At 44.9% G+C, this 26275-nt stretch overlaps 1 protein-coding gene across 32 annotated transcripts in view; it reads right to left on the minus strand.

Moving 5' to 3' along the window:
* EPB41L3 (erythrocyte membrane protein band 4.1 like 3) overlaps positions 1–26275 on the minus strand; it is a 143661-nt gene that overhangs the window by 77542 nt on the left and 39844 nt on the right. For 8 of the 32 annotated variants that reach the window (XM_030011287.1, XM_030011280.1, XM_030011285.1 and 5 more), the window contains exon 1: positions 17826–18129. The exons of 3 other annotated variants lie outside the window; for them this stretch is intronic. The gene's annotated coding sequence lies outside the window, so the exon portion shown is untranslated. 21 more of the 32 variants (XM_030011292.1, XM_030011291.1, XM_030011289.1 and 18 more) reach the window with 11 other exon arrangements.

Below are 26275 nucleotides of genomic sequence, written 5' to 3' on the forward strand. Positions count from 1 at the left end.
ACACACTAGCAGTCGGCCCTGACGCCTCAAAGCCACCAGCTGTTAAATAATGTGCTGGATGCAAACCAAGACCTACAGATGGTGTGGGAGCAGGGACTTCTAGGAACGAATTGGTTGTAGTGGAAACGTGTGGACAACAAGAACATTTACAGCGGATTCAGGCGTCTGCAAGAGTAGAGCGATTTCACTTAAAATCACCGAGTAAGCAGGACTCTCTCCCAGCTTCAGTTACACTTTGGTTACATGTTTTAGGACCATTTTTTGCTGTGTGTTTTCAAAACACAGGAAGCTTGCGCACATGTTGTCCCAATGCACAGTAATTAAGTCTGGAGGGTCCTTTGCATGGTGAACCGTACAAGGAATGAAGAGCAAGCTTTCCGTACCTTCATGTAACATCGCAATAAAGCCAAAACCTTTCACCATCTCTGCAACTACTCAAACTATGACGATTTGAAGACCAGCACACAATACACCCTGACAAAGAAAACAGCTAACTTTAATGAGGGTTTAACTGTTTTCACCTACCAAATCCTGAAATGCTATACATACAGCTATACAGTAATTATATTATATACTCCTGACCCAGTATTATATTGGATTATTCTGTCTCTGCAGATGGCTGTCACTGTATTTGGCAACTCCTCCTCAACATGTATGACTATCTTTGACTTAAGACACATAGAAGTGACAGCAGCTCAGAGATGGCAGAAGGGGTTGGGGCAATGGGGACAGCCAGGTCGCTTAAAGTGCCCCTGCAAGACAGTGGTCAGAAAAAAATGGGGGAGGAAGGGAGAAGGCTAAAAAAGGTAGAAAGTGGGAGTGATACATCTTCATCACAAAAATGACAGTGAGAGGGAATGGACACACCCTTGCAGCAGAAAAAGTAAGAAAAGCTCTTTGCAGCTTTTAAATCATTGGCGATTCAAGAAAGAAAGAAAGTCATGTAAATCATTCTAGGTTACTCAACAGGAGTTGAGCATTTAAAAAAAATAAAAATCTATTCTGTATCGAGTTGATCATTTGAAAGCAGAAGTGACAGTAATTAAGCTAGATGCTGCTAACTCAGGAACGAATGAATGAATGAATTTACAACTTAAATTATTTCCTTCCCCATGTACTTTTTCTTATATATAGCTCTGGTAGATGTTTGATGGTGTGTTTTTAAGGCTACAAACCACTAATTTGGTAGCTCCTAAATAATCCAAATGTTCTACCTTAATTTAGGGGAGTATCCTACAATTAAGAAATAAAGTTAAATGCTTCGATACCAGACCCTGTACAGTGCACTGAGTTTCAAACTAGTCTCATGGGCTAACCAGGAAAGTGCCCAAGTAAGTGGAACAGGTCCATAAACAGCGGCTTCTCCCATTCTTCCTCCTGACATTGTGCATGTGACAAAGGACCGCTGTGCGTTTCATGTACTGATTATTTTATGCCACTCCTTTTCTTTCAGTACCCTTCAGATCACAGCATGTAAAATTCAACTTATTTATATTCTATGCTATATGGTAGTGTGGGGGGAAAAAAAGGTAACTGTCTCACTCCTTACCAGAAAGATTTGCCCAAGAAGGCATTTATAATTTCAAAGTTTAACTTACCAAACAATTTTGGTATCTTAGTGCACAATTCAGCCTTCTCAGGAGCTAATAAATATGCAGAAAATTACTCCCTACTTTATCATAAGTTGTGGTTCCACATCCCAAAATTTCTTCTAGTAGCTATGGCTGATGCTAGTTAAATGACAGAGTTGCATTTCCCCTCTTCTGTTCACTCTGCAGTCTGTTTTCTGCGGGGACAGAAATCTCCATGCCAATATTCACATGGCCATTACATCTGAACTAAAAAATGAATGAAGTAATCCACCCCCTCCCTGGATGTCATGAATGCTCTGGGGAAGCGGTACCCTGCAGCTGGGGTCCAACCCACTCTGCTCTCCATCACCTTCGCTTTATGCATGTGTTTCACCACAGCTGGGGCCACAGAAACCTTACCCTTAAGAAATCATTTTTTTAAAGGTTTGCAAAGAAGCAAGAAACCAACTAATCCTTCCTCCAGCTCCAGAACAGCATTAATTATCCCTACAGCAGCAGCCACCAACCTTTTTTTGAGAGATACAGCCATGCAAGTATGCCAAAAGCACCACCAACAAAACAAGCACGTTGGATATGTGCCGGATCTTAATTAGGGGGCTCATGGTTTCCAAAGCGTCTTGCATACTGACATCAGTGCTTCATGGTCCCTTTCCCAGCCCCCCTCATCTAAACTCTACCTAGTATATACTTATGTCACCTGTTACTAAAATCGCACAATGCTGAAGTTTCCATGTTCTCCACAGGCCATTTATTCCATTGATTCCCTAGCCTTACTGTTTAGGAAAATTTTCCCAAATGTCTGACCTAATTCTTCCTACTTGAAATGTAGGCACACTCCTCCTCACCCTGACGACAGCAGATGAGTAACATGGCTTTGTAGCTTGCAGATGACTGCCGTTCACCCCTCAGACCACTCTCTCCTCTGCCTCTTCTCTCAAGTCCTCTTTTTAGTCCCCTCTCAGGCTCTTTTCTCTCTCCTCTGTTCTCTTTCCCATCAGTCCACCTTTTTCCTGAGCAACAGCATCCAAACCCTACTTTCAGCTGAAGATCAACTGTGCTTACTGGTGCTGAACAGATTGCAAGGATGGGTTTATGTCTGAAAACAATACTCCTCTTTACACCTCCTGGTAGTAAAGAGTTCAATAGTTTCACCATATTATGACACTTATCAACTTAGTTTTAACCTTTGATCCGTTCATAATCCCACACTCTTTTCTCCAAACTCCTGCCTAAAGATCTCTGACATGGAAGAAAACTATCTTAACTACATTATATTCAATAAAAAGTAACGGAAAAAAAACCATTTACTAAGTAAATATTATTTGATTTTTTTTCATTTTATATTTAAAAAGTTCCTTCTCTTGTGCTGAGTATCATTCAAACAAGTAAAGTATTTATTAACATACGAGATCTAGTTTCAGTGACAGAGTGCACATGATTTATATTACAACAACTGTGGCTCCCTGTATCCAAAGTACATTCAAGCCATGATACTCTCTTATTTATTAAAATATTAGGGAGTACCAATTGGAAACATTTTTAGTTTCACTTACAGCTTCCATCCACTGCTGAAATACCCACTCCAGAAACAGTCACCTCCGTCCCCGGCTGGTGTTAGGGGCATTAGCAATTTGGCTGGGCTGACCCCTCAGCACGTTTTTTGTAGCAGTTTCACGGGAGCTGAGAACATGTTCCAAAAAAATGCAGGAACCTGACGTATTCGTCCACTTTCAAGAGCCTCAGGGCCATTAAGGTGACCTGAGTGGCACTGCTGGCAGTGTCGTAACTTATTAATAAATTGGGAACAAGCTCACATCTGCTAGGAAAGGAAAGCCTAGTCTACCCCATTTTATAGTCTCTAGCCGAGTCAAGCACATTAAAATATGTATTACTTCTGTCTACCTGTCACTTCTTGTAATATGCTTAGGTGAACCCATGGCTGCAAGCCAGAACCCAAACTGTTTCAACACAAGCAGTGCTTTTGGGGAAAAGTTATTTGCAACAGAAGTGTCAGGTCCCTTTTGGTATGCTGGCAAATGTTTGCCTCAACCCTTACTGAAACAAAAGTTAAATGGTGAGGAAAGACTGCAATTTCAGGTTAATCTGCGCATCTTAATACACTCATGAAATGAACTACATGCTATGCCTCACCAACGAAAAATGGAAAATCAGACTGATTGAGGCTCATTCCTTTAACCTGTATTTTAAGAGCAGTTTTGATATTGGTTTCTTAGGAGGGAACAAAACTCGACCTACATTACACCACTAAGGAGAACCATCTACTCTTCCTATTCCTGGTACCGACAGTAAACGTGCCACGGGGACACGATGCCAAGGAAAGGGCTGACAGGCCGATATAAGATACCATTTCATTCAAAGCAGTTGCTACACAATGGCTGGCATTCAGATGACTGAAAACTTGCAGAGAAGCTAGTTCAAGCTGGCTTAAGTAGATGCAAGTGTGGACTTGGATATTTAAGAGTTCTTAAGAAGAAAAGCAGCTTGCAATATTTCAGGGTGGGGTTCTGAAACTTTTTTTTTGTCTAAGCCATTAGTACTAACTAAGACCAGAAACATGGCAGGGTTCTTTGTGCCCAGAACTGCATCTAAGCCTCAGAATTACAGCTGTAGTTAACGGGTTTTCCAAGCTGGGGGGAAAAAGAATCAACTGGGGAAAAAATAACTAAACCAAAACAACCCCAAAAGCCCCAGCAGCCTGCAGACTGAGCAAGTTAAGGATTTCTTCTCTTGCTCACACACACACACTTACATGGAAGCATACAATAAAGGGCACAACTCCCAAAACACATGTACTCGAGTTTCCTCCCTGTTTCACACCATTTGTAATCTTTCACAGTCTCATAAAAGCGTGCTGCCTTCAGGAAGATGAGGGTTCCTTCTATTTCTTATTATTTCATCTGCAGTTCAGCGCATTGCTTGACCTACGCTGACATAACCTTAAGTAAAACAGGTTCAAGTATGCAGTTTCACCACCCCTAAAGCGAGCTGTATTCTATTAGGGTTTTTTCTTTTTCTCTCCCTCTGCTCACACTTCAGAGGAGAGGAAATGCCTGCTGTGAATTCTTGTCCAGCATTCTAAATACCACATGAAGCGCCTTCTTTCCATTGCCAGAGAGCTTCCCTAGTACCATAAGCCCTCCAAGAAAGAGAGGTATAAATACCGTTGTCCTTCCCCAGTGAGCGGGAAGCAGTTGGGCTAAAGAGGGAGCCCACAGCCCCTGCGTGCCACAGCCTCCCTGGCGCTGGGTGCTGCCGGAGCCCCCTCTGCCCACGCTCACACGAGCGAGGACAGAAAACACCACCGGTGGGATAACCAGCCACTTCGCCGCCAACCAGCTCCAGTTGTAACCAAAATTGGCAAGCACCCAAAAGCTACCAATTTTTTATATGAAGATCACACAGTTATTTTTCACGCAGCCAGCTGTACTATCCTATATACTGCAGCCATACATTCATTATGGCTAGTCATACTGAATTATGTGTTGAAAGGCTGAATTATTACCTTTTTGCAACAACCTCAATGTTGTAACACCCAAAAGTCTCATACGGGACAGTTTTGTAGCTTATTAAACTAGACACATTTTTGTGCTCTACAAGCTTTTAATTGTCAAGGAAGATCACGTACAGCTATAAATCTATTAAATTTATTATAAATAATGCCACATGTTCAAATTAGTTTGATTTTATGGGGAAGACAATTCCCTTAGTTTATTCCTTTAATGCTCAGGCCACAGCAGCCTGTAAGGTACAGCAGATCTATTACTGCAGCTGAATAAAAGGCAATCTTAAAACTCACATCCAACAGGGACAAATCCAAACTTCTCCATATATGCTACTACCCTTCGACATAAGAACAGAAACTCCACTCAGTCACTACTACACGTCTGTTTTAAACACTTCAAAACAAAAAGGCTGGATTTTTGGTTTGGATTTTGCTGTTTGGTCTTTTCTTTGGTTGCTTTTGGGTGTTTGGGGTTTTTTGGTTTGGTTTGTTTGGTTGTTTCTTTTTTCCAAAAGATGGCTCATGTTATCATTCTTTGACTTCTCAGAGGATGACCACTGGTTACTGTAGTGTTAGAAAGAGATTCATTAAGTCATGTATGCATCTAGCAAGTTTAAGCGTGGCACACATCCCTTCCAACTCCTCCTCATTCAAAAAATATTTATACAGTGAAAAACCTGTGCCATAGAAGGAGAAAGGAAAAAAAAAAAAAGGAAAAAAAAGCTATTTTCAGACCAGACCGAATGTACTTGAATGAAAAAACCTAAACTCAGTCCTGAGAAAAATGAAAGACTGACTGATTCAGCCTTAACACTGTTTTGGCTATAATTGTCCTAGCAATTTGCACCATTACTGATGTCAGCAGCGGTGCCTGATCTATACAACAGGATATATAGGTACCCTAAGCAGATGCAGAATTATTTCCCAAACTATACACTTCTAAAAGGCAAAATGATCTGGAATTTTCCCTAAAACTACCAGTGCGGGTTTGCAACACAAGCTACGGTGTGCTAACAAATCCCGTACTCGATGGCATGGGTTTTCTAACTGGTTTTAATCCGCAGGTCTCAGCAGGCACAGGCAGCGTGCTGTTTGGGACCAGAGTAAAGCCAGTGCAAAGCACGTAGATGTCAGGTCCTCAGCCCCGAATGTTTCACTGCACAGACCTCCTTCTCTCAGGCCAATGCCCCTCGTCTAATGCGGACGTGGGCGCATGCTTCTCTTGGGTTTTATATTTATCCCTGGCCCAGGTGCCGTTTTCCAACAGCAAACACAAGCTCGCCTATGCTGAGGGCTCTGAAACAAAGGCAGGAATTTTTCCCCCCTCTACACACACCTCTCCGTGTGTGCAAGCCGTTAAAATTATTTCATACAAACCACATTCACGTGTCAAGGAACAAGTGACCTGGAGTTTTTGAATGTTCAAAGCCACCATATGTTTGGCCCTTCACTTTATTTATGTTCTGTATGTACTTTGCCTCCCTGAAGCCTACAGCAAACAGCTGTCATTAACATTCACCCCTTCTGCTAACACTTTCCTTAATCCCTAACTGACTTTCCAGCCTATAATTAAACTTTCCAGCTGCTACACTCGGGGATGGCACCAATATCCATCATTTGTTTCTAAGCAGTCCCTAAAAAGCTCTTTTTCCAATTTCCAAGACCATAGGCTAGGACCAAAGCCTCTTACACTTACAGGTTTTAGGCTAAAAACCTTCTATTCACTTACAAATTGTCTCATCTTTTACTAGGGAAATTAAATGGGTGAGTAGTATTATCTTAATAATTAAACTAATGCGTTTTATAGTGCCAATGGGTGAAGTACAAAGAGCTTGAAAACTGATGGATAAACGCTGCAAGTGCTTCCACATTCTACGCAGAAAATAACACCGGAAAGAGCTGTATAACCACCATCACTTACAAAGCTGTTCAATCCAAGCCCAAAGTTTAAACAGCAGCTCTGAGATGAAAGAATTAAGATTTGGAAAGACCTTCTGAATAAACGTAATGGAAGACCAAACAACTTACTTTAGATTGCAACAGTAAATGGGGGTTAGCACTTCAATCTTGAAAATCTGTTTTTCACATTCATGTAAATGATTATTTGCACAGTAGAGATGGTTGGCAACATCTTTGTCTGATGCTATTGTTACAGTGTTCAAGGGGACTTGATATTTTATGAGTAAATGACTGGCTTCACAGTTGAAAAAGGAAGGGAGAAGATGTCTGAAGCAAACACTGTATTTTTTGGTAACGTGACATAAAGTGACCCTGGGGCAGCCGAACAGAGCACGCTGGGGCAGCGTTAACACCCGGTGCACACACACCATGGGCTTCAGGAGAATGATGATCCACAAGCCCTTCAGATCCAGGACAAGAAAACCCCACCAGACAGCCACAAACTCTTTTGTGAGCCCGAAACACCTGGCACATCTGCTGAGCCTCCGAGTCCACAAAGCTCCCCCACCCCAAGCCTGAAGGCTGGATAACCACGCATGGCAAGATCAATCCCAGAGCTCTGCAACTCCGTGCACCGCAAACCCAGAGCCAGCATCTCCAAATATTATCTGTTATGGACTAGGGCAACCTCTGCCCGACTGCCAAAGCACTGTCGTTACGAACAGCGAGCGGGCTCCATTCATAACACAACTGGCGAGCGTCCACCAGCGATCCCGACAGCCCACCAGGCCGCAGCAGTCGCGTCGCCTGCTGATGAAGACGCGGGGATTTTCGGGGTCAGCCACCCCCATGTCTCCTCTTAACGTGTTTAGGAGTTGCAGCGTGCTTTGGCTTTGCCTTTTGCCTCACGTGGCAGAGATAAATTGAGGGCTTAGATCCAGCCTTCACGTTTCCGAAATCACAGGCTGGTTTCACAGGGGATGAAGGCTGCGGCCTTGCTGAAAGTTATCTGCTATTTGAACAAAGTGGGGGCACCTTCAGGAAAGGAACGCATTCATTTTCAATTTTATCCCACTGGTTGAGGTTAACAATTTAACGTTCAGGTTTTAATTTCGCAAAGTATTTCAACAACTTTGCAGGATTTATCAGCTACTGCAAGGCTATTTGGTAAGCCACCAGGAGATTAATCGTTTGGGTTTTGTCAACTCTAAAAGCATCGCTGCTCAGCGAAGAGATCGTACCAGACAGGTGCAAAAATTCAAAGCTTGGACAGCTATGGCTTGTTCCTAGCGGCAAGGCGAGAAACGTCAACATTTTAAGTGGATATTAATACACTTTCAGTTCTACCTAAACCATAGGTGAAACATTCCTCCCTCCTTATATAAACATATAATTCTAAAGGTGATTTTTCGAAGAGTGCATGTGACACACTTAAGCTTCAAATACGTATGCTTTGAGAGGTTAGGAGAACGCAAAAACAGTGTTTCATTGAAAACTGTTTGTCATTTTTAATCACAGGATAGGTCTACAAGAGGTGTGACTGATGCAATTTAAATTTTCACCTGACAAATTGAATTATTAATCTTCCCGGCACCTACAACAAAGGATCAAGCGGAGCAGCCAGCAAGTTACCAGCCCCAGGAGCTACTACAGAACATCCCCGAGATGGGGAAGCAGCGTCCTGCAGCACCCCGGGGTGAAGCACTTCTTGCAGGCGCTGCAGCCAGGAGGGCCCGGGACCTCCGTCCTTGCCCCCACTGCCACCTCCCAGCTTTGGTTTTCCAAAGCAGGGGAGGACCTTGGGCAGCCCCACCGACAAGAAATGCTGTGGTTTGCAAAGAAGGTGACAGAGGAACCAAATTGAGGGCTTTATCTATGCCTGGAAAGAGCGGTTCGCTCTGTTACTGGCAGCTCAGGCAGGGAGGACCAAGGAGCTTGAGGAGCTTTTCACTCACGCCTGAATGCAAGCCTTACCTATTGCCAGTCACTACTTCATCTCCCTACAGAGGGCAATAAATACTCCAAGCTCCCGCTAAGTTTTCAAGCGGCTGCCTTTTTCTAACCGAGTACACTTGTGATGCCTTGCCACCCCAATTCTGGAAGGTATCATGCATTTTGCAGAGCTGTCATCTTAAGTGATGTTAAATATTACTCTTAGGTACCAGTTTTGTATCTCTCTAATATTACTGATCAATAATTTCCTTATTATGTGTCTAACCAGAGTTCAGAAAGAAATAAAGTTCTAAAAATTTCCACAGAGTAACTTAAAATGGGGTTTCCATACACTGCAATTTCAGAATACTAGGTTAAAGTACAGTAGGTTATTTAAGGTCTTAAAACAAAAGCCAAATGCCACCAGAAAGCAGGTTTCCTTGCTTGAGAATCTCAAGTTGTTGGGCTTAAATGTGCCACTACTCAAAGAGTGACTTCTGCTCACCCCACTTCTCAAACTAGTATGCTTTTAAGCAGGAAATAATCCCGTTCATCATGTAAACACTTATTCAGAATCTTGTTAATGTTTGTGCTATCCCTTCTGAATTTCTGGACAGTTTCTTTCAGGCTCAGCAGCCAACATTTAAGGAATATTTAACAACTAGTATTTTTTAAACAACAGCATGTAAGCAGAAATAATTCCTTATCACATCTACTTTACAAAAATCAAAATACAGCCAGTGGAAACCAGATACAAAACACTCGCCTTCAGCTGAACTAGTTTTGTTTAGAAAATGAACAGACTATGCATTTCCTTGGCCGAGACCTTGATTTGTTTGCCAAGTCCCATCCTGCAGAGATTTTTCTTCTTACAACAACATCCTAGGCACAGAGAATACTATCAAGGAAGGAGACTTGCAGTTCTGCGGGTTAGGAACAATGATAGCCCTGGCATGCCTTAAAAGAAAGCAGCGAAGTGTTTTTAGTAAACTATGTAATGTAATATGTAGTAAATATATCTATTTTATCCCTTTATAACTACTTGGAAGATAGAGAATGACAGGTATCTTCTTACGGCAATTTGTATCTTTACTTTGTTGCTGCATCATCTATTGCACGCCAGCATTTTTTTACTAAAAAAAAAACCAAAAAAAAAAGCACAGCAAGATTTCTTACTAATCTATGGAGATATTAAACACTTGTATTGATTAGAAGAAGAAAGCATAACTACACTGATTGCGTTCTTCAAAGCAACATCAGAAGGTCACGGGAGACATCTTCTTTCATACCAGCTACTCTGCTTTTAGATAGAAGAGAAAGAGGTAAGAGATAGAAAGCAGTGCTTCAGGTGATGGAAAATGCAGGGCACAGGCAAACAGCAAAATAAAGTGCAATAACCAAACTGCTACCGGGCTGAGGTGATTCAGAACAACAAGGGATGTGGAAAACACAATGATCACGTCTGCACAGCAGATAGGTAAAAACAAAATTGGAGCTGAAGAGGGAGGGAGTCCAAAACCAGGCAGAGAGTTTACTTTAATACAGACATGCCAGTTACAGAAGCTGCTGATATCCTTCTGGCCAGTGTAATGCTGAAACTACAACCGCCTTGATTCCGTAGGTAACCCCAAAACCATGCCACTTGCCCTATACTGGCAAGAGACATTTTATGTCTGTTCCTATAGCACAGCAGGGGGAAGTTGGTAAAAATTTAAAAAGAAGGACCATCTTTTTATTCTTCAGCTCTGCATCCTTAATTCAATCACTGTCCCCCTGGGCTGCGAAAAAGGACTGGCTTTACTGCTCTGCATTACTGTGTTAGTAGAGAAGCTGCAAAGTACAATGTTCATGGTTTATATATGATGTAAGAACAATAGTTTTGGGTTCGCACAATAAAGAACAAGTCAAGAAATCTGTGTCACACCACTAGCAAATGAGGATAAAACACATTCAAACTTTAAATGTGAAATTCTGGATGGTTTGGTTTGGCTTTGCAAGAGCTGTGGTCAATGGGTACAGCTCAGAAATAACAACCTCAAGGCCAACACTTGGAAGGGAAAGGCAGGCTTTTCAAGTAACTTTAGTTACATCAGAATATCACCATCACAATAATTAATTGTGTGGCGTATTTAGTTATGTGCAAATGCAAGTAGGTATGTGGTTTATGCAGACAGAAAGCCTAGATAAATCTATTTAAATATATTGATGAAGGCAGTGGGTGCTGGCTTTTCACCCTGCCTTGGACAACCAGTGGGGGCGGAAGCATTGTCTGCTGGCTCTTCTTCTCTAACCCATTACAGGCACAAAGGGATTCCCAAGATTGGAATAAACTAAGACGAACCAACTATCCTCCAGTTCTTGAGCATGTCATTAAATAGGGAGGCATGAGAAGTGGTTGTGGGTGGTGGTTATCTGTCTTATTTTACTTTTTCCAAGATATCCACTATAGCCCATTAATATATTACTATAATCTACATATAGAACTAGTGCATTGAGGGCAGGACTGAACACAGAATGCAAAACAGTGTCAATACCAGATCTAAACTGGTGTAGAGCCTGTCCACAACTTCCATTTGCTGCACTTAGCACGCTAGCCCTGCAAGTAAGTGATCAAACCCTGACAGTGTTCTGGCACAGTATTAAAGGACCCTCCTAATTGTCATGCCTTAAATTCCAGCTCTAAGCCTGCTAAGAGAAAGCCTGCAAAACTCTTTAATAAATCATAGAAATCAGAGATAGAAATTAGGTCATCTTGCCCGCGCCTCCTATCCGCATTGTGAGTTTGCTACCCATACAGTGCTGCTGAGTGCTGTGCCTCGGCAACTCCTAAATGATTCAAGTGCTGAGGTTTCTCCCAATTCCCCAGGCAGGCTATTACACAGCCCAGCAAACCTCGCTGTCCGTCCCACCTACCAGCCTTGTCCTCTCCACCCCAGTTTTGCCTTTGTCCCATTTTGTTCTGCTCCTATTTATATCTCCCTCTGACTCCCCCAAAATCTGCTCTTCATGCTACCACAACCACCATCCGGCAAAAACTGTTGCTCAGGAAACATTCTTCTGCCTCTCCTGTAATCCCACTGTAGTGTGCTGCTATTTTTAGGAGAAAAAGGAGGTGGTAAGGGAATGAAAGGCTGCCAGCTCCAGCTGTACAAGAATAATGCTCCAGTACGTGGAAACTACATTACGCTGTTTCCCTTTAAACACATACAATTAAGCAAAACTTTCACTCTTCTGGAATGATCCAAAAGAGAAAGACAGAAGAGATGGAAAAGACAAATTCCAAGGTAAAAAAACTGCCATCTCACTTTACCTTTCAACCCCGCAGCTGGGCCTCTCCTTCCAGGGTTGTTCTCAAGATTTTACACTGGCATTTGCCTAGCAAGCCACATGGTTAAACTAACAACATACTGCCATAATAAAGTGATCAATTAAGAAACCTGCTTACAAGAGGCAACTTTGCCTTGTGCCAGCCCTGCAAGCGGGAGCGAGACCTGTGTTTTACTCCTGCTTCGAGACAAGGCGACATGCTGACCTCCCACAGGGCAGCTGCCCATCTCCCTCCCCAACCTCCCCAGCCAGTGCCAGATGCCCCATGCAAAGGGCAACCAGTGCCTGGGCTACCAAGACCACCTGGCTAAACCAAAAAGACCCTGCTTTCCTGACAGCATGTTTTTGTACCTCACCCACCATTGTTACCTTTATCAGACCTTGTATTTACTGACATGCAAAGTTAAGAACCGCTACTAGGAGCAAACCAGAAGTACTAGGTTTCTTGCTGCAAATAATTCCCACAGGGAAGTGGCAATGTTTCTCTCTGTATGGATGTATATATCCATATACTGTCTCCAGCGCAGCTGTGGGGCACCCACAGCAATCACATTGTGCTGGGGAGCAGAGGGGCTGAGTGCTGCCTGCCCCAACCCTGGCTCTGCAACAGCAGTAACTTAATTGAAAAAAAAAAAAAAACGGCGACGAATTCAGTGGACCTGGTGAAGTAATCATCTCCAGGGTCCTTAGAGAGACGACAGCTTCCTGATCTAAGCTACGATTTGGTAGGGTCAGATTTTGATACCTCTGTCTAAACCAAATTGAGCCTTGCTTCACAGACAGGCTTACTGATTTCTGTGGGAAGACTGGCAGATAAAGATACTCCCCAACATGAGTCAGGGTGCAAGAACAGGTCTCTCAGTTAGCATAAACATATGTTTCCTAGGTCTGGAAGAGCTTTTTTTTTTTTTTTTTTTTTTTCTCTCTTCACAGCCTGTTTGCATTTGCTGGTTTATTAAACAAGATTTCTTTTTCAGCCAATATGTCCTAGGAAACCAGGAGGTGTTACACATAATTGCCCTCAAATTCATAAGGAGTAAACAAGGTAACCTCCACCACCAGGGATGACTCCTGCTCCATCATTACCAGCAATGTCACGCTCCCCAGCTGCCAGGAGCAGTGTCACCTCCTGCCACCGGGGAAAGGCTGCTGGTGCGCGCCGGCGTGCGGCTGCCTCCCAGGATTTAGTCGCCTCCTCCGCTACTCTGGGGAGGTGGAGAGTGCTGAGGCTGAGCCACTGCAAGGGATGAAGCTCTGAGCATGAGGAATGTGGAGGGATGATCCCAAATCGGGAGGAGGGAGGGGAAGCAGGGCAGGTGCCTGGCCACCTTCCCCAGTGATGGGAGGGACGGACGGTGCCAGAGGCTCCCGCCCCAGCAGGGACCCTGCCAAGGAGCCCAAAGGAAGGCACACCCAGCCAGTGACTGCAGCCAGGGAAGGGGGCATGCGGCGGGAGCGATAGGCAGGAGCCTGGCTGGGGGACCAGGACACAGCTAAAGAGAAGAGCAAAACCACAGACCCAAGCGTGCATCTTTCTCTGGTCTGACACAGGCCAGAGACAGGTTCTTTCCCTTCCTCTCTCCCGTGAACATCCCGTCGTGCATCAACAGGGCTTCAACCAAGAGCCTACCACGGACGGCTACTCCCACCCCGCTTGCTACCTGCAGCCCATCTGGGATCAAAACCCAGCCCCTGTTTTAGGAAAAAGGCTGCAGCAAAAGCCAAGCAATAGATGTACAGTACACCTTGGTAGTTCAGATTTTAACACAGCCCAAACCCAGAAACATCAACCATTCTCCATTCCGCGTGGGAGCTTTCTTCTCCCACTTTGAACTCATTAGAGCAGTGCTATGACTTTTCCCTTCTGTCACATTTGTCAGTAAACATACATTTCATACAAATAAATGCATGTGAGCATGTATCCAAAACTGTATCCTGCTTTCTTCTCTTTACACTCCCCCCCTTCCCAAAATATTTCTTTATATTCACATATGCTTTCCATTTATTCTAGCCCTTTACTCCCCACCCGTGCTCCAAGCCCCTGGTTTCCACATTCTTCTTTAACCCTCTGAAGACTTTTCTCAGTGGGATCAAACATCTGGTGGGTGATCCTCATGCAGATTTCAGTACTTCTTTTGTTTCTCAGCTTGCCAACAGATCAGTTTTGATAGGTATTGAAGCCACTGAAAGGGATTCTCTGTGGCATACAAAGTATTTCCAAGATCTATAAAGCAAAGGGTAAAAATTGAAGGGGTCTATGTAAAAAGAGGTTTTTTCCCCCCTTTTTTTACTTCTATGTGCTTTCTAAACTTTTATTTATGTATTACCCTTTCATATACCACGTCCCATAGGATGCAAATAGATTCATGATTTAGAAGATTATTATAATTTCCTTTTTGCTTTTATCTGCTTTATTCAAGAACAACCTGCTCTGATGATAGTCAAAGTCAAAGTAAAAAGCAAAGATTTCATTTTCCTCCAGAGACAAAAAGCTGACAATTACTCAAATTGCATTATATCAATTACTCAGGAAGGGTGCAGGAGATACTGAGTTTGCTGTCTATACAGCACATTGTCTCAGATTAACTCAGTTGTCCCAAATACTGACCCATTTCTGCTTTTCCACAGATATTTAGTCCTCAGCAATCCTCCTGAGTTTCCTCTGCACTGATGCTTGTGGTGACAATGATTGAGAATGGCAGGGGCAGGAGCAAAGGGCCCATAGGATTTCTCTTACCAAAGCCAAGATAAGTGGTTATGCTCCTCTTCTCCACTACTTGTGCCATTCATTTTAAGAAACAGAGATCCTTCCAAAGAAAACAAGCATTTCTCTTTGGGTTTTTCTAGCTAGCTAATGTGAGAGGAAGTGCTATGTGTCCATATACACATTTAGACTTGGACCATTCCCCAACCATTAGAAATGACTAATACTGGAGATTAAAAATTAAGAGAAACGTGATAAAACCTAGCTAATCCATCATCTTTTCAGTAGTTCATCTCTTTTAAAGGCTTCCTTTATGGTACTGATTCAAACTGCTTAGCGATGCTTATTTAAGTCTAGTTCTGGGTAACACTCTTTTACATACTCTATAACTTCTGTACCAAATAAAAACAACCCATCATGATCCTTCGGAATAAACACGTTTTCAGCTTAATTTTCAGCTTAGTTGACAGCAACCATATTTTTCAGTTATACGCATGCATTTATTTTCACTTGATTAGAGAAAAATTATGTCTGAACAAAACACTTTGAAAATTCAATCTCTGCAGTGATAACATATTTCCAGTTAAAAATGTGATGAAGAAGATACTAAAACACAATATCCCAGGGTTATGCTATACACACTGAAAAAGCAGTCCTGCAGACTCATGAAACAGCCCTCCCTACACAGATCGACCCTTTGTTTTCAAAGCCCAACATACATTGAATGTGTACTGAATCTACACAGATTCTCACCCCAGGATGTATTTCGATGTGATAAAGTCACACAGTTATTAATACTTTCATGTTGAAAATACTGTAGCTGGAGAGATAAAGCTGATGCTTCATCTCATGAGAAACAAGTATTCTTTTATAACCGCTTATAAATGGTTTGATGTTTTCTCTGAGACAACAAGCAGTCATTTACTGGTACATGAGATTTCCATGAAACAAGTCTGAATGTCACCCACCGTGAATAACATATTTCAAGAACTTTCCGTTAACTCAAGATCATGCCTGAAATACAAAGAAGTGACATTTTACGTATTTAAAAAAATAACCATGCATAGCCCCCAAGGAATTCACAACCACTGCACCAAACAACAAATCTAACAAATATAGGTGTGAGCACGCTACCATGGGTCAAACCTACCACCAGTGCCCATATTATCTATAAAAAAACCCCAGCCTTCAAAGAAAAACCCATGAACAGTAATTCTTTTCCATTAAAGAGTAAATATTCAGCAGGTTTCCACTACAGACAATTAAAAAAAACCCAAAAAACAAAAAAACAACCTCACCCTCTTTAATGCAAAAATTATGTAAGTTGTAGCTTCACCTTCACTTGCTCCTTCTCAGAAGAGAATAAAACCCCAACTAAAATTAGACCTCTCCAGTTTTGCTGCATGCAGCTCCCCAGTAGACACAGCCCTACCCTGCGAGGAGCCGCCAAGGCAGAGGCGTGGGGGGGGAAGCTGGGGATGGTGCCACACCCTGCTGCCCTCCCACCCTCCTCCTCCTCCTCCTCGCCCTCCCAAAGGCAAAACCTGCCCACCGCAGAAGCAGGCTCTCATCGGATGAGCTCCTGACACGCATCCGACCAGCTCCTCAGTCATACGGGGCAGCCACTGGTGAGAAAAGGCCACCAGCTGCATCATTAATGGAGGGATGTGACTGCGTGCAATTAGTTCTGGGAGAGGCCAGGGCTGTACCGGTCTGATTAAATAAAATCAATGTATTTTTAACACTTCCCGATGTGTTTCATGTTCCCTGCTGCAGCAAGCAGGTCTGCAGCACACCAACAGCTCAAGGAGCCTTCCAGCTCAAGTGGTGCCGTAAGGAATAAACTTCCAGCAGCTCTTACTCTAATGCGGTGCTCTTGGGCTCTCTTCTCCCCTTATTGCCATGCAGGTCTCATCCTCACGTTAGAGCTGAAACTTTCCAACCCAAGGAGACCAGCGCAGCAGTACTCGCCTATACTATATTATGCATGTACACACACAGGTGCAGCAAGACCTGCGAATTTAACCACATCAGTGATGCAGCACAATGGTCTTGACCTTTTAATACTCTATGAAAGGACTGTTCTCCATAGAGTTAGAGGAAAATTACACACTTGATTGCATCTCACCAAAATTTACTGGCCAAAAACTTACGTATTTTGTTTATATTCTCATTTTGTATGAGATTTAGTTATACTTGTTTTCTTTACACAAATCTTTCAGCTTTCTATGGGCACAGACAAATGCTGACAATATTGAAAGTAAAATGAAAAGGCATCATTCAGCTCACCACACTGTAAAAAGACAGATGCACGTGGGACACACCTAACCCAGAGCTTTTTTTTGGCAAGCAGGCCTCTGACTTGCAATCATTTTGACAGAAGACTTCAAACGTCCTCAGTATTTTCCTTTTGACTTACAAGCAACATGCATGTTAAGTTGAGGAAATAACTTTCCATCTCTGCCTCAAGCACAAGCACACACTAGAGAACAGCATTCAGAGTGATAACTACCTCTACTGAACATCTTCCCCCTCAAGCGCAGCCCCATAAGAAACAACAACAAAAAAATCAAGAAACCGCAAGGCCAGATTGACCATACTTTGCTACTTGCCACGATCAGAGGAGTGCGAGTTTTCGAGCTTCTCCGTATATACGATAAAAGTTTCAACTCTCAACGAAAACCAAGAAAACCTAAAAAAGACAAAACGCTATTTCCCCTCGCCCCCCCCCCCCCCAGCCCCTCTCTGGTCACCCAAGGGTGAGGGCCCGCAGCCGGGATGCAGGAGGACGGGACCCCCACAGCCTTCCTGCCGGCCGCGCCCGCGCCTTCCCCATCTCCCCACAGACCTGGCCAAGTACCGCAACTTCCACGCCGCGCTCCGCGGGCACAGGCGGGGTGGGATGAGGGGAAGGGGGGGCAGGGGGGGATGAGGAGAAGGGGGGGCGGGGGGGGCTCAGCGCCCGGGCCGCCGCTGCAGCGCACCTGGGAGCCCGCGCCGAGGCGGGCAGGCGGGCGCGCCCCACGCGCGATTCCTCCCCCGGGCGGCCCCGGCACCGCGGGGCGGAGCAGCCCCGGCCCGACGGCTCCGACAGGCGCGGGGCCCCTCGCTGCCGGCCGGGGCCGTGGGGCGGGGGCCGGCGCGGCGCTGCCACTGCAGCGGGCCGGGGCTGCGATCTGCTCCGTACATAACCACACCCACCGCATTGCAGAAGCCACGGCCGGGGGGGGGGGGGGGGGGGGAAACAGCCCCCCCCGCCACCGCAAGGCGCGCAGCCCCGGCCGGGCGGTGAGGGAGAGGGGGGGAGGCTGCCCGGCTCCCCCTGCACCGCCCAGGCGCTGTGCCCCCCAGGTGAGCGGGGCAGCGGGCGCTCGGTGGGGCCAGCCCCCCGGGGGGGGGGCTCGGGGTGCGCCCTACCAAGCCAGGCCCCCCCCCCCCCCCGGCGCCGTGCCTCTGCCGCCTACATAAGTTTCCCACAGAAAATTGCGTATCGCCCTAAAAAAAAAATTTAAATTCCACACCCCCCTCCGCCTCCCCCCGGCACAGCTGCGGCGGGAGCAGCCGTGTGTCCCCCCACCCCCCGCCGGGCCGCAGCGAGTGCCCCCCGCGGAGCCCCCCTCCCCCGCCCTCCCCGCTCTGCGGGGAGCACCGCTCGCTGCCTCCCCCGGCGCCCCCCCAGGCATCCCGGCCTCACGCACACCCCGGCCCCCTCCGCGGCTGCTAACTTAAAAATGGTTCCTAGGAATGAGTTTTTTTTTTATATATATATATATATATATTTATATATATATAAAAATACGTATATATTAAAAAAAGGGGGGGGATGCAATCTGCCCGCGCCCCCCCCCCGGGCATATCCTCCGCTTCCCCCGGCGGGGAAGAGACTGCACGCACCGGCGGCGGCGGGAAGGTACCTTGGCGGCGGCGGGGTCGCCCTGCGGCGGGGAGCGGCGGCGGCGGCGGTACCGGGGCGCGGGGCTGCTCCCGGCGGCGGCGGCGGCCACGGCCACGCGTCAGCAGCGGCAGCGCAGCCCGGCTCTGCCCAGAGCGAGCCTCCGCCGCTTCCCAGCAAATCAGGGCTGCGGAGGCTCCTCCGGAGAGAGGGAGGGAAAAAGGGAAGGGAAAAAAAAAAAAAAAAAAAAAGAGGGGAAAAAAAGAAGGGAGGGGAAAAAAAAAAAAAAAAAAAGCCCACGCCGCGGAGAACGGCAAAAGCTGGATGCCGGCAGCTTTCTGGAGCCAGTTCCCCCCCCCCCCCCCCCCCCCCGCCGCCTGCTCCCCGGGCACACAGCAGGGAGGCCCCCCCCCCCCCGCCCGGCCCCGGGATCCCCACCTGCGTCCGGAGGGATCCGGCCGCGTTTTGGCTCAGCTAAATGAATTCTATTTAGACAGATGAGTTTAGCTGCTGCAGTTGCAACCAAACCCTAGCGATGGAGAGACTCCCTGTGAACTTAAAAGCAGCAGGCTGGGTGCTGGCAAAGTCTGGCTTTGATTTATACTTGGGGTTTTTGCTGGGGGGATACCAGCCTTTTCAATTTTAATTTCCAGTAACAAACCACATGCTCTTAAAATCTGGACTCTTGTTTCACTCAACAGCATCACCAAAACAGAAAAAAATATAGGTCCTGCCACACATCAGCTCCCAGTCCAGAAAGGGTAAAATAGAACTGAAAATGACTTTAGAGTTTTCACTACAATACAGACCATAGCACGCCACATGTCAGAAAGCATCAAAAGTTCCCAGCACATACAGAAGCCATTTGGAACGGGATAATCCTACTTGCACCATTCCATTTTGGTAAATACATAGCTCCTCTCAGAGCACACAACTGAGCTTTCCACTAACTACACGCATGCAAGCAGCTACTGGATTTGAGACTCTGCCGCACCACGGCTCTCAGAGGCACTGCTCCTTCGCTTCTCTGGGGGACCAGAAGCAGCTGAACTTGCTCTTTTCCAGGGGAGGAATTGGCCATGGGAAGGGTAGTGATGGCTGGCTGGCTGTGGGAGAGCCACAGACCGACACACTCTCATGCTGCACCTTCCATCCTGTTGCAGCACAGTGGATAAATGAGGCTTATTCTCTCTTTAGATGGTGTATTTTGAGCTCATCAAAGTGATCCAAATTATATTCAGGCCTCTGATATGAATCAGGAGGGAGAAAATAAAAATCTCCTCTAATTAGCAGCATCTCTGTGAGATTTAAAAGAAGGGAAAGAGGTTTTGACAGTAGGCAGTGGACGTACCATTTCTCAAATCTGCAAAACTGTGCCGCTCTGTATTTAACACAGAATTGTAGCAAGACACACACACACACATCCCCTTTACCTGCTATGCAGGAGTGCCATTTAGCAGATCTGTCACACCGTAACGTGCATAAGAAGGAAAGGGACTTCAAAAGGAAAATGCATGCCATCAACTAAGAGAGGGAATACCTCTAGTCATGCAGTTGAAATAAAAAGGCTTGTATACTCTTCTCCACCAGGAGCTCTGGAAGCCATCATGAATCACAAGGGAATGGATTTGACAGCTAAGGCACACATTAGAGTTAACAAGGTTTGATTTTAAAAAAAAAAAAAGAAAAGCAAAGAAAGAAAAGGACTGAGTTGGTTTGAACCAAATCGAGTCTCAAAAGCAAGCTAGGAGACTGAAGAAGTATTATTTGAAAAACAATGCAAGATTTACCAGCTCAACCTTTTGCAGCTCTTGTACTGCCTGCTGAAGTGCAAGGTGTTGACGCTGCTTTTAAGCAGAGACACACATTCACAGCAACACATGTTGTCCTTGAGCAGTACTGCAGGCAGATTTGCCCCAAAGTTACAAAATACTCCATGATCCCTTTTGTGGATGTACTGCATATATAATAGCATCTTTCATCTGAGGATCTAGAAGGCTTTCAGCACACTGATTTAACCTCAAAACATCAAGTGGTATTAACAGGCTGTTCCTACAAGCAGGAAATCTTTGCAACAGACATGAGGTAGCTGGTACCCCTGGGCTACCAATATGGGCCTAAGTTTCAGAGTTCTTAACACTCAGAGTATTTTTATTTTTTTTTCCATTTTCAAATGTTCCTTTCTAATTTCAAAGTGGGTTAGTTGGCCAGCTTGCCCTGACTTCTGTCAGATGGGAGCTCCACGGAAGTTTAGATTTCCATGAATCAGCAGTTTTTAATTATTTAAAAAACCGTGTTCTTCCAGTAATTTCTAGCAAGCCCAAATCCATGCTCTTCTCACACAGGTGGGAAACATAAATAACCTCCCTGCACTTCACTGGAGTCATCCCAGTGTCCATTACACAAAAGCAAGCTCGGATGACAAGTCCAGGCAGCACTAGAAGAGACTGATCTCCTGCCTTGCTATAGGACAATAATTTTATTTTTGCTATTTTCTCACCTTTCTGGAGGGGATGATTCAGACCTGGATGTCAGGAGCAAATGAGTTTAATGGTCCCATTTGAGTTTCTGCTCATCTCAACTCCCAACGCATCAAGCTGCACTCCCTGAAACACCCCGCCGGCAGCCAGACGCACAGCCCCTGCTGCCTGCCACAGAAGTTTTTAACTCCTACATTCTGCTCATTTCAAAACAACACCAGCTTGGGTGGGAAGCGGGATGCCACACGCTCGTGGTTGCCCTGAACCCTTCAGATCCTGCTGCTCTAGACACAAGCTCCCTGCATGCTGCTACCCACCCACCACCTCCTCTTCATTTCGATGGCTGCAGAAAACCTCCCCCAGCCCACTCCTGCCAGGTCATCCCCTCTCCTCTTCCCATATCCAGCGTGCCCCATTCTCCATCCCCACTCAGCCCCTTCTCGCCCTCCCTCCATTACCACCATACCTCTCAGTCAGGGGCCTCCCAACCCTCTATTCCTCCTTTGCCCTTGCAAGAGGTATCTCTTCATCTTCCTCTCCTCCAAAGCAGCTTCCTTCCCCTTGTGCCATATACCTTCCCTGCATTTTCTCCAAGCCAGGATCCTCCATTTCCTACCCATGCAAGGAGCTAGATGTGCATCAGGAAGCCAGGCTGCTGCCAGCACCCCATCCTTTGGGGAGGAAAGCACATAGCTATCGAGGGGTCAGGACCCCACTCTATGAGCAATAGTCACCCAGGAGATCAACACTAAGCTGGGCAAATGGATAAAATAGGCGGCAAGCTCTGCCCTCCATTCCCTTTTCTAGCCATCCATCACTTCTGGTTTTCCAGTTTCTCCCACATGCAACTTGCTTGGGAAAGCCCTGCAAAGGGAGGGAGGAAGGAAAGGAGTTGCTCCTGGCACAAAAAGCCAGGGAGTAATAAAGGGAACAACAACCTCTGACATGAAGCAGGTAAATTAGAGGTAGGGAAGGAAAAGGTGCCAACACATGCACCCCCCTTCCCCATGGGGTACCAGTCAGAGGAGGGGAGCCGTAAGGAAAATGGGCCCGCACAGAATATTTGGCCACAACAAGGTGTTTTTTTTTATAGGAGAGGGGAATGGGGAGGCACGTGGTCTCTGCCAGGAAAGGATGAATAGGCAACCCTGGAAGAGCAGGGACAAGGATTATTGCCCAGTCCTGGGAACTGCTGCCTAAAACATTCTTGTGATTCCCTAATTGATTGGACATGGCATTCAAAATAGCGCGTTACAGAAAAGCAAGACACAAAAATGCTATCAAACTCAGCAAAAGACCGTCTCAAGCTCAGCCAACGATGAATTAGCTGGGTACAGCACTTTGAAAAATGGCAAGTACTATAAAGCAGTAGCATTATTACAGCATTATTAAGAAGATATTTCTTAGCAGACAGGAGCTTGGCACTATCTGTCTAGACGGGTAGATGGGTTTGGAGTCGAACTGATTTTTTTTTTTTTTTTTTTTTTTTTTTTTATTATTACCGTATCCACTTCCATTTATTAAAAGCAAACTGTTCTGCCCATGACTCATGCAGCTTAGCTTTCTGCATGGCAATGAAACAAAATTCTCATAATTAAGAGTGATCACTGTGAGACAGCAGATGAAGGTAAGATTTAGAAATCAGACCAAATCTTCTATTTCTGTCTTCCCTCACTGCAAACATAATGCCCACAGACCTCTAATTGGCCAATATTACCGTTGCCTTCAAATATATATAAGTAGTAAACCTTCAGGTGAGGTATCCCTTAGTGCAACTCAGTGACACAGCAGGTCAGATTTATTCTTGACACTGGTTTATTGACCTCAGTGCAGGGATTTATTTGGTCTGTCATTTGAAGTAAGTCTCACTCTGCCAGTCAGTGCCAAATCCACCCCATTTTAAGACTACTGAAGGAACAATAAGTAAATTTGGCCTCAGTGCTTCTGCAACTGAAATCCTGCCTATAGAAGATTTACTGCTATTAATTCAGCACTGCTCTTTGCCACTTACATATCTGTGGCTACTTTCTAACTAAGAGCATTAACTGGATTATCAAGTGATTACCTCCTGCTGCAGTTCTCCATCCCCCATTATAAATCAAAGGTAACCAAATTTTATGGATCTAAGATGCTTTGGGAGGTACCTGAGGCTGTGCCCCAAACAGATGAGAATTAGTTTTCAGATGGAGTAATAAACTGAAGCTTTTTATCTCAGTTAAGGTTTTCATTTTTAATTTATTTTGTGTATGCACAATCATTAATATGGTTTAACTGTACTCTGATTTAATATACACTAACTAAAAGAAACGGGAAATACAGAAGATATGCAATATGCAGTTAACACAAATTTATTTTAAGTAGGGTTCCTAAACAGCCTAACAATGAGGGAGGCAAGGACAATTCTCATTTTCTATTGGCAATTCTAGGACTGAGAGCTTTCTAGATGGCGACCACCTCTACTGAGGTCAACACAGACCATCCTCCTTTACTGGGCTGCTTTCTGCTGAGTCAATTTATTTCAATCCATGAAATTCTGGCTTTTTGTTCTCATTCGCACTGTTTTGCCCTACTTGTGGGTTGTTAACCAGGAAAGCAGATACTTTCCTTCCCCCTTTTTGCATGCCATTAAACCCAGTCTTGCATTTTAGTTAAAAAACTATCCTTAGCTGTTCTATGTCTTCTTTTCATGAAGCATCTAATTCAGAGAAGGATTTAAGCAGGAGTTTAACTTGAGCATAAGCTAAAGTCTCACTGACTCAAAGGAGAATCAACACTCATATTTTGTAAGTACTATCAGAAATAGAAATGCCATCCTGAATCACAACTGCCTTCCACAAATTTCTTTTTAAGATACCTCTTCCTTACAGCACCTATAATAAAACAACTCTCAGTGGCCAGGTTAATAGGCACAGCCCCCAACTGCTTTTATATCATTTGCCTTGGTAAGCTGCAAGATTTACCAGGGAGGGAAGGCACTTTAATGAGTGTTTGCATAGCACCCAACACAGTTCACCTCTCATCTTAATGAAGGTTAATAGCAATTAAGGGAAGCGCTAGTAGGTTCTTAATGAATAACTCTGCTTATGCTTATCATAATACTAAAGTGTTATTAAGAAAAGGTAAGAACTCCTGCTCAAGAGTGAACATATCTATCGTATATCCGCACTATCTTACAGTTACGCATGCTAAGATGTCACACGTTGTTTTCTGTAATGGTTGAAAGATTACTTTAGTTGCAAGAACTCCTTAGAATTAGAACATTTCTGACCTGGCATGTCTAAAGAAGAATTTTAGGTTCCTTGGCTACCTTTCCTGTCAAACTATCCCTCTCCATTTTTATTTTCTCAGAGTGCCAGAAGAGTAGAAAACCCAGCTCCGATGTTTGACAGCAAGTAAACTTTACTCACGGAAGGGAAAAGGCTGGTGGTTTTGATCTACCAAATATGCTTACCGAAGAAAACAGTAAGTAAGCAAAACCCCAAAATATACTCTTGCCTCTAGTTAGAAAAGTGCACATTTGTTCCCAGTACGCTGCCTCCTCTTGCTCTTACTTCCTTCTTTGCACAATGTTTTAACAGCCAGAGGAAGTGGCTGCTCTTCACAAACCAAGGACACAGGCAGGTCTGTGTCCACACTGTGCCTGGCTGCTCCAAGCCCAGCCAGCCAGACACAGCCCTTGCTCCTGCAGCCGGTCCCTGTCTCGCAGTCTGCCACGCTTTCCCAGCCAGTTAAATATCTGCATTACCAACAGGAGAAAAGTCTCCATCTTTTTCCCCTTTTCCTGGCTGCTCCTTCACTCTTCCGTCCTGCCCCCTTCATCAAGACACTACAAGCATTTATTAAAGTCATGGGAAGAAGTCGGCAAACCCACCTGAGTTAAAACTAAAAAGGGAGGAGAGACAATAAATCTGATCAATTCCTCACCACGATTCCCCATGAGATCTCATCAATATGAGACTCAAAAGTGGGGGGTGTGGTGTGACATGAGAAGCGGGGATGACGGCAGAGTCACACTGCCGCCTCTTCTGGCAGCCGCGCCAGCCTGTGCTGGCATCAGACTGTGCTGTTGGCCCCCAGCCTTTATTTATGTGAGCAACTGCTCAAAATTATATCCCTAACCTTCAGCCCCTGCCTGAACGGGCTCCCAGGGACCAGTCCACCTCTGGCTAGCAGACGGCCTCTGCACACAAACAGGAGCTCTTCCACCTTATGTTTATAGCTGCTCCGACACTTTCAGAATGCATTACCTTTTAAAAAGATGCTCTAATTCAGTTTACAGTTTAAGTCTCACATTCATTTAATGGGACACTGCCAGTAAAACTGAGTTGAAGGTAGTGAGAAGGGGAGAAACCCGTCCCTTCCCTCTGCTTCGACAGCTTACTCCCCCTACAACTCGCTCTCACTGTCAGTACTCACAGAGAAAAATCAGGGGGTACCGATCCAGGCTCTTTGCATCTTTCCCTTGGCAAATATACTAGCACACCTTAAAGGCAGGTGCCCCGTGTGCACCCAGTATATTGAATCCTGGGATAGAAAAGTAGCAGAGAGTGACAGTCCACTGGTTTCTTTCTAACTGAAATGCAGCTAATTGCTAACTGGACACAGACCTGCCAAACAACGCACGGGCATCTGTGTTTGTATCTCTGAAGAGTAATTCTCTTAATAGCATGAAAATGTTACTGTTACATTAAAAGAGTAAGAGGAAAAAAACCCAAACAAACCAAAACAAACCAACCTCATCTTCAACTCACTGCTTTAAACTAAACAAATTTCACTCAACCAAATGACAAATGATATAATTTGTCCCCTAGGTGCTGAAAAATATCCAAGAAAAGCATCTCAGCCTCTCACGCTTTTGAAAAGCTTTTTACACTTCGCAAATAACAAGTATCATGAACAGCCTCTCACAGTGCAAATGTTTAATTT

The sequence above is a fragment of the Aquila chrysaetos genome, chromosome 4, assembly GCF_900496995.4.
Source record: "Aquila chrysaetos chrysaetos chromosome 4, bAquChr1.4, whole genome shotgun sequence".
NCBI lineage: Eukaryota > Metazoa > Chordata > Aves > Accipitriformes > Accipitridae > Aquila > Aquila chrysaetos.